The sequence below is a fragment of the Cryptomeria japonica genome, chromosome 1 (assembly GCF_030272615.1).
Source record: "Cryptomeria japonica chromosome 1, Sugi_1.0, whole genome shotgun sequence".
Classification (NCBI taxonomy): Eukaryota; Viridiplantae; Streptophyta; class Pinopsida; order Cupressales; family Cupressaceae; genus Cryptomeria; species Cryptomeria japonica.
In genome coordinates, this window is record NC_081405.1 from 322,967,469 (window position 1) to 322,980,522 (window position 13,054).

The 13,054-nt window shown below is 35.0% G+C and overlaps 1 long non-coding RNA gene across 1 annotated transcript; it reads right to left on the reverse strand.

Annotated features, from left to right (window-relative positions):
* Positions 1–603: 603 nt before the first annotated feature.
* LOC131073167 (uncharacterized) lies at positions 604–11,676 on the reverse strand. The gene is made up of 3 exons (XR_009112841.2): positions 11,271–11,676; positions 1,078–1,145; positions 604–958 (listed from the first exon to the last, which is right to left on the reverse strand). It is a non-coding gene; the product is annotated as an uncharacterized LOC131073167 (long non-coding RNA).
* Positions 11,677–13,054: the final 1,378 nt, after the last annotated feature.

Here is a 13,054-nt window from a genome sequence, read left to right on the forward strand (position 1 = left end):
AATTGTGCAAACAAGTCAACCACTACCAAGGTCACACATAAGTGCACAATCAATTTTGCCTTCAGTCACATCTCATATCTGTGAATATCCTCCTATGTCTTCAAATACACCACCAAGGGTATCCCAAACAAATGAAAGTGTATTTACAAACATGTCACCCTTTGGACATCAATCGAACATGGTCAATGTATCACCTATCATGCAACAAGGTCATTTGCCCATGTCTGGCAACGACTCTTCCCATCAAGACTTTGCACCTCAAGTAGCCTACATACAGTAGTACAAAAACAGAAATATATTACTAAAAAACTACCAAAAATTGCAGATAAATAACTAAATTTGATCACGCGACCATTAGTAGTTTCTTGCCAGTATTAATCACGCGACCAAATTTATGACTAAACTATTTTAGTCATTTATTGGTTGTTTTGATTGATCAATTTGGTCATTTATTTGATCACTGATTTAGTCATTAATTTGGTCATTTATTTAGTCACTGATTTAGTCGTTAATTTAGTCATTGATTGTTGTCGACCAATCATTGATTGTATTTAGTCATATTAGGGCACGATGGAATCGAACCAGGTGCTCTTCCATTGAGCTAGCACCCTTTAAAGAATAATTATACCATGTATCCTATGTTAGCCTATAAATATACATTTCTACAAAATACAAAATCAACTATTTGATGACAAAGAATCGATGTTTAAGGACATCACATCACTATCTAAAATATTTGCAAAAGAGGATTTCAATGACCAATGACCAACTCTACACTCAGCTAAAATATCTACAATGACCAGCTCTACAATCAACTAAAACATCTACAAGATAGGTTTTCAAAACAACAAGATCGGCGCACATCTATGTTTTTGCCCTATATCTCCTCTGCTAACTTCTTTGCAGATTCAAGGTCATCAGACACTAAAATATTATCAAAAAAGGTTCCTGATTTGACCTGTTGTACAAGAAAATAGGAGAACACAAATTGTCAAATGGAATTAATTACTGAAAGTTAACCAAGACACTGTAAGTAGGTTGATTTGACAACTTTAAAGATGAAATACATATACAAACCTGTCGTAACTCAATTCCAATATATTTCAAATTAGGGTGTACATAGAGCTTGAGGTCATCCTTAAATTCTATTCACAATAAGATTACAATATACTGTCAGATATTAGAGTATTGGAGACCATAAGCTTTTAAAGATTTAAAACCCCAATGATATCTCATTTATAAAGAAATTCTTACTTCCATTTGCCCTTGTAGTTTGGATTCTTGATTTTCTGTCAATTGTTTAATGCATCATCATAAAAAACCCATAGATACAAGAACTGAAAACAAGCAAGAAAGAAGCAAGCTACCAACAATGTTGAAAGGGCCCAATGGCTTAAATAACCTACTTGATACCATTGGCAACCTATCACAAATATAACGGTTGGAGTTAGAATGTTGTGACAACTTAAATAACGCATATTGTTATACCCTAATTTTTTGTAGTTTTTTTAGTTATATATTGGAATTGAATTAGAATTGAGTTATTGTCAAATGAAAATTACTCAAAGTCAACCAAGACACTGCAAGTAGGTTGAGTTGACAGCTTTAAAGATGAAATACATGTACAAACCTACCTAAATCAATTCCAATATATTTCAAATTAGGGTATAAATGATAGAGGGAAAGTTGAAGTTGAAAATTAAAGTCTAGTGTGTTTTTCCAAGTAGGACTCTCCATCATGAAAGTCTCTCCTCATAACTGGAGTAAAGTTAGGGTTTTGGGAAGAATGTTTCAGTGGCTGTACTTCGAACTTAGAAGTCAATTTCTATGTATGTTGTATCATACAAATCTAAGCGGTTGAAGCTTCCTTATCCTATGAAGAGGCTGGAACAACTACTACAAACAAGAAAGCTCAAATGCCCTCCCAGTTGTGATTAAAGAAAGGGTTGATCAAGGTCACCTACAACAACTAAAGGGATTTCTTTAGGGAGTTTGAACGTGAGGCATGCGTAGTATAACAGAAGATAAAATTAATGAACAAGCCAACAAGCCACAAAGACTGCTTTAGGTTTGTCATGCAGAAATCATGCACATTTTTATAGATCTATCCCACTTTCTCTGAATTTCTCGCTATGTCATTCATAAAGAGATCAGAGACTTGTAACATGGACATGAAAAGTTTATATTTCTTGTTTTATGTTTCTGTTATCATTTATTGAAAACCTTCTTTAAAATCCTTAGCATTAGACCATGTTAAGCTTCAAGCAATTATTGCAAAGAATAAGTTTATAGAAAATCTAATGCATAATAATCTAATATAAATATTGCTATCGAGTTTAAAGAACGTAGGGTAAATCAAGATCTGTCGGCAATAGCTACTTACAGAAGCTAGGGCAAGAGCAGAAAATTCATAAACGAGTAAGTTGCTCAAGGGTTTGAGCTATAACAGCAGTGCTAGGGCCAATATGCAGTCCTGAACCAGAGAGAAAAGAACAGGCCATGACTGTGTTTATAGGTATAAAGGGAATAGTGGGCAGCATGAGGAATAGCAAATGTGCATTCCCAACAATAGCACCAAAGGGTTTTGTAGCTGATCTAGATAATGTAAAAATAGTAAAGAAGTCCCAATCCTTTAAGCATTCTTGAATAGATATATGACCAGCATAAAGACACATCAAAGCCAAAGACATGAGGAGAATCCAGTGGAGCACTGTAGCAGAGATCAGTCCTTAGAGCTGAGTCAAATCCATCAGATACAGTCCTCCAAGCCAGCACATGGAAAGTGAAAGACATTCTTAAGGGACCATGATGCCATATACACAGTCAATCATTCAGCAACAAAGAAAGTTCATAGTCATACAGAGAAATGATTCTCTTAATAATCATTAGAGTGTGCAAGAAAAGCTTCAAACTATGAGAGTTCTAAAAGCTATATTAAGGAGCATAGATCTGAGACCTAAAATGCAGTCACAGCCTCTATACCAAAATGTAGTCCAAAGATCAATAGGTTTTGTATGTTTTATCAGTATCTTGAGCCTTTTATGACAGTCTTTCTCATAAACTATATCACTGCCTCTCTTTTAGATATTTCATGAAGATAATTCTTTCAAAGCAAAATTGTTCTCTTTTACCCACTGTCATAGAAACTGTCTTTTGATCAAAACTCAGCTTGTATATGATCTACTACATGCTGCTATCTTTGCTATTGATTATGTCTTTGAATGCAATTGTGATCATACCTTAAATGTTGCTACAGTCCTTTCGGCCTTGAATTTTGCCCTGTGACTAAAACTTTTCTCTGTTTTGACTGTTTCTTGTGCTTTTAAGAAGATTGTCCTTTGTCAAGGGTCTGTGGACGTGCATTCCTCATATCTTCTATAGATTGAAATGTTGAATTGAAGCCTTTACTAGCAACACTGTCCTCATTATATCCTGATCTTTGTCATTCATTGTCAAAGCATGTTCTTGAAGTTATTATAATCCTTGGATTGGACTATCCTTCACCTTGTCTGCCCTAATGGCTGTGAAAACCAATCATTGGACTGCCATTAGACTTATGCTCTGTGACTGCCTTGACTATCAAAGCTTATTCTTGAAGTTATCATAATCCTTGGAATGGACTATCCTTCACCTTGTCTGCCCTAATGGCCGTGAAAAACAATCATTGGACTGTTATTAGACTTATGCTCTGTGACTGCCTTGAGGTCTACTATCTATATATCACATAATGAAGCTGTAGCTTTCCATTTTGATTGCTCTTGATGTCATAACTCTATGTTTCTATTCACTGTGACATTGTTATCTCTGCCTATGATGACTGTCCTCTAATGATTTGATCACTGTAATAATACTTCGCCATTGACCTAAAGCTAATATCCTTGAGATGACTGGCTTATTACTATCCATAAAGACTTATTGCTCCTTTGGCATTACCTATGACTGTGATTTTGGTGCTTAATGCTTCATCACGGGCTCTCTATTCTTGGTAAGCCTTTTGCTACCTCTGTGTTTGACTATGATTTTTTGATGAAGACTACCCCGTGTCTGCACTTTTCTTTATTGAATGTTCTACAGGTCTTTTCCATGAACCAACAATGATACTTTAAATGCTCTTTCTTTCTTCAATGTAGGTGTTATTGCTTTGACATTGGAGGATTTTGTAATAGCTTATTACTGCTCACTGTTACTTGTCGCTCTATCTTCTTAATAGCATCATACAATGGACTGTTTTCACTGTATTTTGTCCTCTTTGTGATGGCTTCATGGTTTGTAATGACTACAAAAACTTGCATTAATATAGAGCTTCTCATTCCTAATATGACAGTGGTTGCATTACTTTTCATTGTACCCTTATTTACTATGCTTTTGGCATTTATCAAAACCTCCTTGATTGTGCCCTTGAAAGCTTGTTCTAAGTGTGGTTGGCTTCTTTTCATGGCTGGGTGTGACTGCAATAAACTGTAACCATACACCATCTATTACAACAGTCCCCTTCTTGGCAAATGTGATGCCTTTCAAAGCTTTTGTATGACTGTGTGATACAAGTTTGACCCACTGTCATAAGACTGGGACAACACTTTTGGACTTCATCTTGATTGTGATTTTCATTTGAGAGGGTTCTTGCTCTTCGTTGTGAATATGTGGTATTTCTCGTGTACTGGTTTATGCTATGGCAATGGATATGACTGATATCTTGACCCCAATCTTTATTCTCGGACCTATAGCTACATTGTCTTTATACTATGCATGTATTATTCTCCTTTTCACACTGATTTTTGTCTTTGACTTTGCTAAGTGTCTCTATCTTGACATGGGCTACTTTATTCACTGGTATCTCTTCATTAGCTTTGTACCTAGCCCCTTTGAATGATGCTAAAAGTTTTGTGACTGCTGTCTCATTCATTATCATCTCTACTATGCTTTTAAAGTTTGCAGGGAATATCTTTTAAAACTGATGATAAGGTTCCATAAAGCCCCTTTGAATTTTGTCTTGCAATGTGACTCCTTGGTGTCCTTCTTGTGTCCTTCATAGCCATTGCTATCACCTTAATGCACACACTATTCTTGACTGCAAAAGCATTATAACTGCACCTTCTACTGTCATTAGGTTTGTAATTGACAAGTATTCTTCTCTTGAAATAACATCTTTGTCAGATAAACCCTTCTAGCATTGATTTGGGTAAGGACAAAGATGTCATTCCCTACCTGCTACATACATGATTGTTTTGTGACTACTTTCATATGCATTGAGACTAACTTGTTGCTCTGTCTTTAAGACCTTTAGGCTGACTTCTGGGCTATTCTGGCTTTTGGGACTGCCTTTTCTATTGCTCTGTGAGACTTTTCTCAAACCCTAACATTGTCTCAAGCTTAGATATACTGTTATAATTCCCATTAGGCATTTAATAGCTATGTCTACATATTGGATTATCATTTTCCACAAGGTTGTATCTATTGATTTTATCTTTTAACTCGTGATAGCTTTCATTAACCTTGCTTTTCTAATAATCCATTGTCAATGTCATTTCAGGTCAGGCAATGTTCTAACACAAAACTCTAACATGCCATATGCACGAGGACCAAACAATAATCCATGCATTCCATGCGACAATTATGGTCAAACAAAGATTTTAAATGCAGCCATAGAAAGTGCAAACTGACCTGTTTGGAGATGTAAATGTGTATGATCTTTGCAATAAATGATCTATGAATACCTTTCCATCATTGTAGCAATACACCCTGAGAACTGAGAATGTACTAAATAAAACCTCTGTCTTCTTCCTCAGTTGAAGATGAAAACATGATGCATGTCTATAAACTGCTCTTCAATGGTGTTGTCAACATTTGCAACTGATTGTTCTGGGCAGTGAAACCAAAGACTTGTAGAGGAATAGGGTCTTCTTCATGCAATAATAACTGAAACTTTTCTCAGATGGAATCCTAGTTCTAAACCAAGCTACATGGAAAAGACTTAATGATATGGCACAGACAATTTCTCAATTTTGACTGTCCATTCAACGTGGAAAAACTCCCTCCTTTCTTAAGTGAATTCCCTCCAAGATAAACTTGAATTTCTATTCACTTTATCATAACGAGAATACTTGATTTTTATGAAATGTTGCCCCCTTTTCTTTCTATCAAAATAAGACATTTTATCCTTTCTTCACTTTGACAATATAAATGTCAAATATTGGGAGTGATTTTTAACATTTTTTAAGAACACTTGAAACCCCCAAAAATTTTATCATGAAGACCTAGGATTCTAAGTGGAGCCATTTTTTACCTTGAAAGAAAAAATCTATAATAGTTACCATTGAGCATTTTCAGAGGCAAGTATGAGAAGCCTGCTATCATGCAATGATAACACATTCATGAGGAACAATAAGAACAGTGAATGATAGAGAGTATAAGAGTCATAGTTTTTGACAAGAACAAGGAATGAGCATACCACATGAGCAGTTCTAATAGAGCCTTTATAGTCTAAAGGAAACTTCGCAGCATGATAAAGACCACAGTGCTACACAGTAAAGGCACAGTGCAGGGTATCAAAAAGCCATAGATCATGACCACAATCCATGCTTTACTTACAAGGTCAAAGGTCAAGTGAGATGCAAAACACAAACATTCAAGCACAAAAATCCCTACTCAAGGAAAATGCAATGAGTAAAAGACCGTAAAGAGTGAAGAGGACAGTGGTTTAATTTTGTTAGAGGTAACATCCAAGTAATAGAAGTCTGATAAAATGGCTAGCAAGGAAAAGAAACAGCATTAACTTAGAAGCCATTAAAGCCTCTGTCAAATAGTTTCCAGCCAAGGAAAGACTGCCCTAAGACTCACAACAGGGATATCACAAAATACAGTCACAAGGTCCATCAAGGAGCAGATTAAAGGTATACACGGTCCTAAATCAGAACTATAATGTAGTCCCAGTAGCTCAATGACAATATTGAAAGAGAAAATGAGAGTCTAAAATCAAAAGCATAAATATGGAGTCCAAAATGAATAAACAACACTACTCTATAAGAAATCACTGTCAAAATACAAAGGGCACATAGTAATGGTGACTTTTGAAGTTTTTGTTTGATCACTCTTTTAGAGGCAATCATGATATGCCCAAAAAATAAAAGGGCCTTTAAGTAAGAAAAGAGGCTCTCATTCAAACACTAAAAGGGCAGATATAGTGACTACAGTAAAACAAAGTGTAAAATAAAAATTACAATAATACTAAGTGTAAAATGAATTATTCTCCGTCCATTGGTAGTATATTTAGAATAGGCTTAAAAGAAAAGAGTAAACTTCATGAGGCTTCAAGAAAAATACAATGACAATATCCCTGTCAAATTATTAAAAGCAACAAAATAGATCAAAGCCTAACACTAAAGGTGCAAGCACGGTTTGGAGTTTTGAATGGCAAGAGAAAGCAAAAAGGGTCACTGTTTTAAAAGAATAGAGTTTACAGTCCCTTGATCTAGCGCAATCCATAGAGCGAACAAGATGATCCATTGGAAGATCAAAATATAGACATTTTGATATGTAGAACAAAGGCCTTAATGGAATCTTATTGCAGTCATACATAGAACAAAGGTCCAAATTAGCAGCTACAGGGAAAAGTATGAAGATTTTGAGAAAATCAGTTCAAGAACATTGACTTTTATTTCAATCAAATGGATTATTGGCCAAAGAGCCAACAAAGATCACATAACAGAACAATGAAAAAAGCAATGGAGCCCGAAGATTTTTATGGTAAGAGAGATTCATTAAAGGAAAGAACAGTAAATGGCATAGGATAATGACAAATCACAGTCATCATCAACAGCCAAGAAAGCAACCAAAAGGCAGTCCATTGGACAAAAGATACTGTGCCACAATCATCAAGATACTATGCATAGTCACAGGGGTTTGATGCAGCCATGGTGCCATCACTCTTTTTTTTTACAATGATTTAACATTCATAGATGTACAAAACCTTCAATCATGGTCACCAGCAACATAATGAGAAAAGGTGTATAAATTAGTGCCTTAATGAAGAAAGAACAGTCATAGAGCCTTGTCACAAAGCCTCACCAAGAAGTCTATTAGCAGTCCAAAACAGAGAAAGGAGGCCTGGGATAGTCTTTTAGAACAAAAAGAGTCCATGAAGAACAAAGACCTAGCAATAGACTTCATAGCAGGCCATTGAAAGCTGCAAGATCATTCAAAGAATGCAGTATAAGAAGAGGTTACAGAGATCAGTGATCTTATAGGCATGTTACAAGCAACCATTCAGAGTCATTAGAAAATATGTAAAGGTTGCAGTTATAACAGTCATGCATAGCAGAACCTTTATGATAAGGGTTGAGTGCTCAATCTGAGACAAAACACAGAAAGCAAAGAAGCCTTTAAGAGAAGCATCTTTATTCTCAGGTAACAATACACAGTTACAGCCTTCATGTAGCAGTCAATATGAAAGAATTTGGTTTGAATTCATGTGGATTCTATCAAAGACATTCACAGAGCATTTTCCACGGCCCTAAGCCATAAAATACAGTCATATATGAAGGGCAGAGAAAGAGGTCATCACAATCATAAGGACAGTGAGATGAAAGAACTAAGCCATTGAAAAGGATGCCAAGGAAAAAATATAAGAGTGATTAGTCAGTATGGAAGCACAGTCAATCTTGACTGGAAATCTTCATGAAGATCATAGTCACATACCTAAAATGCAGCACCACAACCATTAGAGCAGTATACCATGGAATGAACACAATCATTCTTGATAAGAGAAAGGCAATGGATAAAAATGAGAGTATGGATAGTGACTAGATAGGGATCTTAGAAGAAGTGCAGCTTATAAAGGACTATCTAACTCCAAAAATAGTGATATTAAAGGGTTTCTTCTAACAGTCGATGAATAGAGAAATGAAAGTCTCTCAAGATGAGAGGAGAAAAGTATGGTTCTAGAATATAAGTCTCAGATTTATAGTATGAAGCAGCCCATTTAACAGAGAAACAAACACAGTCAAGAAGGATAGTGCCATTAGCACCATGGCAATCACATTCAGGCATGAAGAGTTATTTCACTTAGCATCAATAACAACAAGTGTATTGTGACAATCAGCAAGCAAAAGATCTCAATATTGTGACAATCATGATAAGATGAAAGGCATAAAATTGGTCCCAGATCCAAAGGAGCAATCTAAAAGTGATCTCCATTGAGAAATATCACAGTCATAATAGCAGAGTTGATGTGGCAACACAGACTCATGGTTTTGTGCTTGAAGAAGCATTCGGCCCTATTAAAGGTTTTAACAGAGCAAGAAATTCAGATTTTGGAATAGGAGAGATGCCAAACGAAGGGCATTTAAAGCACAAAAAAGAATCAAGAGCTGCAAGTAGTCTTACGAACCAATGGAGGCATTTGAGAAAAGGTGTCAGTAAGCAGATGATTTTAGTACAAAGACTTCATAGGAGCAGCCTCATGATCAATCAATGCAGGTACAACCTTGGACATCCCATAAAAGATATTGGCACAAGGTTTATGAGCTTGAGCAAAGATAATGTAAGGTTCGTAGGAGCCATGTTTTCAGGTTTTCAGACCTAGAAGTTCTGGGAAAGAACTAATATAAGGTCTGAGACAGTCACCTTAACTGTCAAGGCTTATAACAACCACGATATATCTCAATGCAGCCCTTAAGTCTCAGTCATGAGGAGAAAAATTCAGAGAGCAGCTCAAGGAATTAATAATAAGCTAATCTACAGAGCATCTTTACCAAAAGATGACTATGAACAAGATAGAGAAGCTCAGGGCAGAATATAAAGATCTCATGGTGACATAAATATGTGCAACAATGAAGGTTTAAAAAAGGCAGTCTTATGACAAAGTAACAACAACCAAAACCACCATAGTGAATGAAGCTTCCATGGTAAAGTTCTAATTGCATGAGATTGTTGTCCATAGTGCCATGAGGGTTTAATGATCTCAAAGGCTCAGTCCATGAGATCAAAGACAATGACTCTATTTGATCTACGGGCAATATTTCCTTTCTGTTATTTTGATTCAAGATTATGAAGCAAGCATAGGTCATTATTAGGTAAAGATCATAATAGCAAGAGGAAAGCAGCCTCAAACCTAGAAAAAACATTCTCAGTCAAGGAGAATGCATACACAGTCCATTCTTTATTATAAGTTGTGAGAAATATATTGAATGACAAGGTTGTCATACATCCAAAAGAAATAGTTGCAGCCATTGAAGATTAGTGATAGGGCATATAGCTGATTAAAAACAATAATGGAGTTCAAACCACAGACACTGATTGTTGAAAGACACTCAGTATGAGATGTTGCAGCATAAAGAAAGTTCAGTCATGGTCATTAGAGAAGGGATTTGAAGGCACACAGGTTCAGAATCGTATATAAAGGCACAAAAGAAAGTCATGGCACACCGAATAAGAATCTTTATCATGAGAGCATACCCAAGTTCAGTGTCATGACACTATCAAAACAGTGAGCATACCCAAGGGTAAGTTAGTAATTAAAAGCTACAAGCCAAAAAACAAGGGACAAAGAAGATAGCTGGGCATGGTTAGTAAAGTTTAGGGCTTTGGTGGCTCATGAAATAAAGGTATAAGACAATATGCTTCACGAACTCGTAGCATCAAAGACTGTGACAAGGTACAGTCTAAAGGTCATCTCTACAACAAGAATCCAATCATAAAGATGCAATAATAATCATGGGCAAGCTATCAAATAGCAGTCCTCCAAGACACGGTCATAACAGAGATTGGAGAAGCCTAGATTTGGAAAAAAGTCATCAATGCCCCATGCTAAGGTGTAAATAGCAAGCAACAGTCTCATTCAAATATAGTTCCAGGTCTGAGAAAATGATGGCACCCATGAAATAGGCAGATGATAGAAAATAAAAGCATTCAAGAGGAGGAGGTATCACTGCCAAAATGAGATATCTAACAAGTTTTGGCAATCATGTTTAGATTTTGTCCAAAATAAGTCCATGTACCATTTCAAGTGGTAAGTGTATGGAAATAAGATAGTTTTCAAATGAACTAACATATCCCCAAATAATACATAAAGACAACTTTATTAAATCGTCATCAAGAACACGAATACTCTAAATTACAAAAAGATTTTTTTAGTAAAACCCTACCAGACATGCAGACCATAATTTTTAAATCTTTCGCGAACAAAATGCCCATACTTGATGATGCTCATTACAGTAAAATATTTATGCATTATAGGGAGAGGAAAATAAAAAAAATTATGTAAAGATTATCACCTGATCTGGTTGAGCATACATGTGAATAACCTGATGGGGCAGCATAGGTCATTGTGGAGGAGGAAACAAAAGGTGCTGGTGATTCAATACTTGACGATAGTGGTCTAATGGCAGTGGTGGAACCCACTGTTGTTCTTGTTGTGCACCTTGGAAACCCTTATTCATAATCAATGTCACACTGAAACAAGAAATCTCCATAACCTTCACTAAAATTAGATTTTTTTTCAACATTAAAATTTTTAAATCCATAAATGAAACCACCGAACCATATTTTTGCACTCTTGTAACCCTAGTGTTGCAAATGAGAAAGAGTGGCAGACGTTGCAGAACAAAAAGACTTGCATGGGTAAGAAAATGAGACAATCAGTTGATCGCTCATGGAAAAAATAACCAAAAGATGCTAAAACTTATTTCCCACCATTCTTTTTCCCAAAATGCATGTTCTTTTGTCTTGATTTTTAATTTTAGAAAATTAAAATAGTTTTAATTATTTAAATATACATATAATTAATATATATAATTATCGACGACATACATACATACATATACACACATACATATATACACACACATATACATACATACACACACACAGACAGATATATATATATATATATATATATATATATATATATATATATATATATATATATATATATATATATATATATATATGTATATGTATATGTATATGTATATGTATATGTATATGTATATGTATATGTATATGTGTGTATATATATGTGTGTGTACATACATACATATACATACACATATATACATATGCATGTATGTATATGTATATGTATGTATATGTATCTGTATGCATGTATCTGTATGTATGTGTGTATATGTATGTATGTATGTATGTATGTGTATGTATAAATGTGTATGTATATATATGTATGTGTGTGTGTGTGTGTATAAACCCTTGGGGCCCTTTTGATCATGTGTTAATCATTTAATAAGAAAATTTAAATTTTAGATTTGCATATGTGTGTGTGTGTATGTGTGTGTGTGTGTATAAAGCCCCTTTAAAATTTTAAAAATAAGGCCTATGACTTTAAAGAGGCTAAGTGGACAATCTTGTCAAAATTTGACTACAGTCATCATCAAGAGGGATGACCTTCCTTCTCTATACAAAAATAACTCCCAACATCTTTATAAAATAATAAAAGTCGTTTGAGCTTTCGGGGGCGCTGCCCCCAAAAACCCCCACGGGGCCTTTTTGATCATGTGGTAATCATTTGATAAGAAAATTTAAATCTTAGATTTGCATACACTTGTAACAAATGTTATCTTAGTAGTTTCACCTTGTTTCCCAATAAACGTGTTATCAAATGAGGGATACCTCGTGACTAATAATATAGAGGAGTACTAGTAGTCATTTATTTAGTCGTTTTTATTTATGTGACTAATCATTTAGTTGTGTTTCTTACCTAATGACTAAATTAGTCATTTATAGTTATGTTTTCTTATCCGATGACCAAATTAGTCATTTATTTAGTCATTTATAGTTGTGTTTTCTTACCCGATAACCAAATTAGTCATTTATTTAGTCATTTATAGTTGTGTTTTCTTACCCGATGACCAAATTAGTCATTTATAGTTGTGTTGCAAAAAATAACTAAAATTTGGTCATTTTTACTTATCATGACTAAAATTTTTAGTCACCTAGTCATTTATAGGCCATATTTCTACTAGTGATATCTTCCACCATTTCTTCATACCTTGAAGTCACACAAGAGTAGTCCACACCATCTCTATCCAATAATGCAACCTCC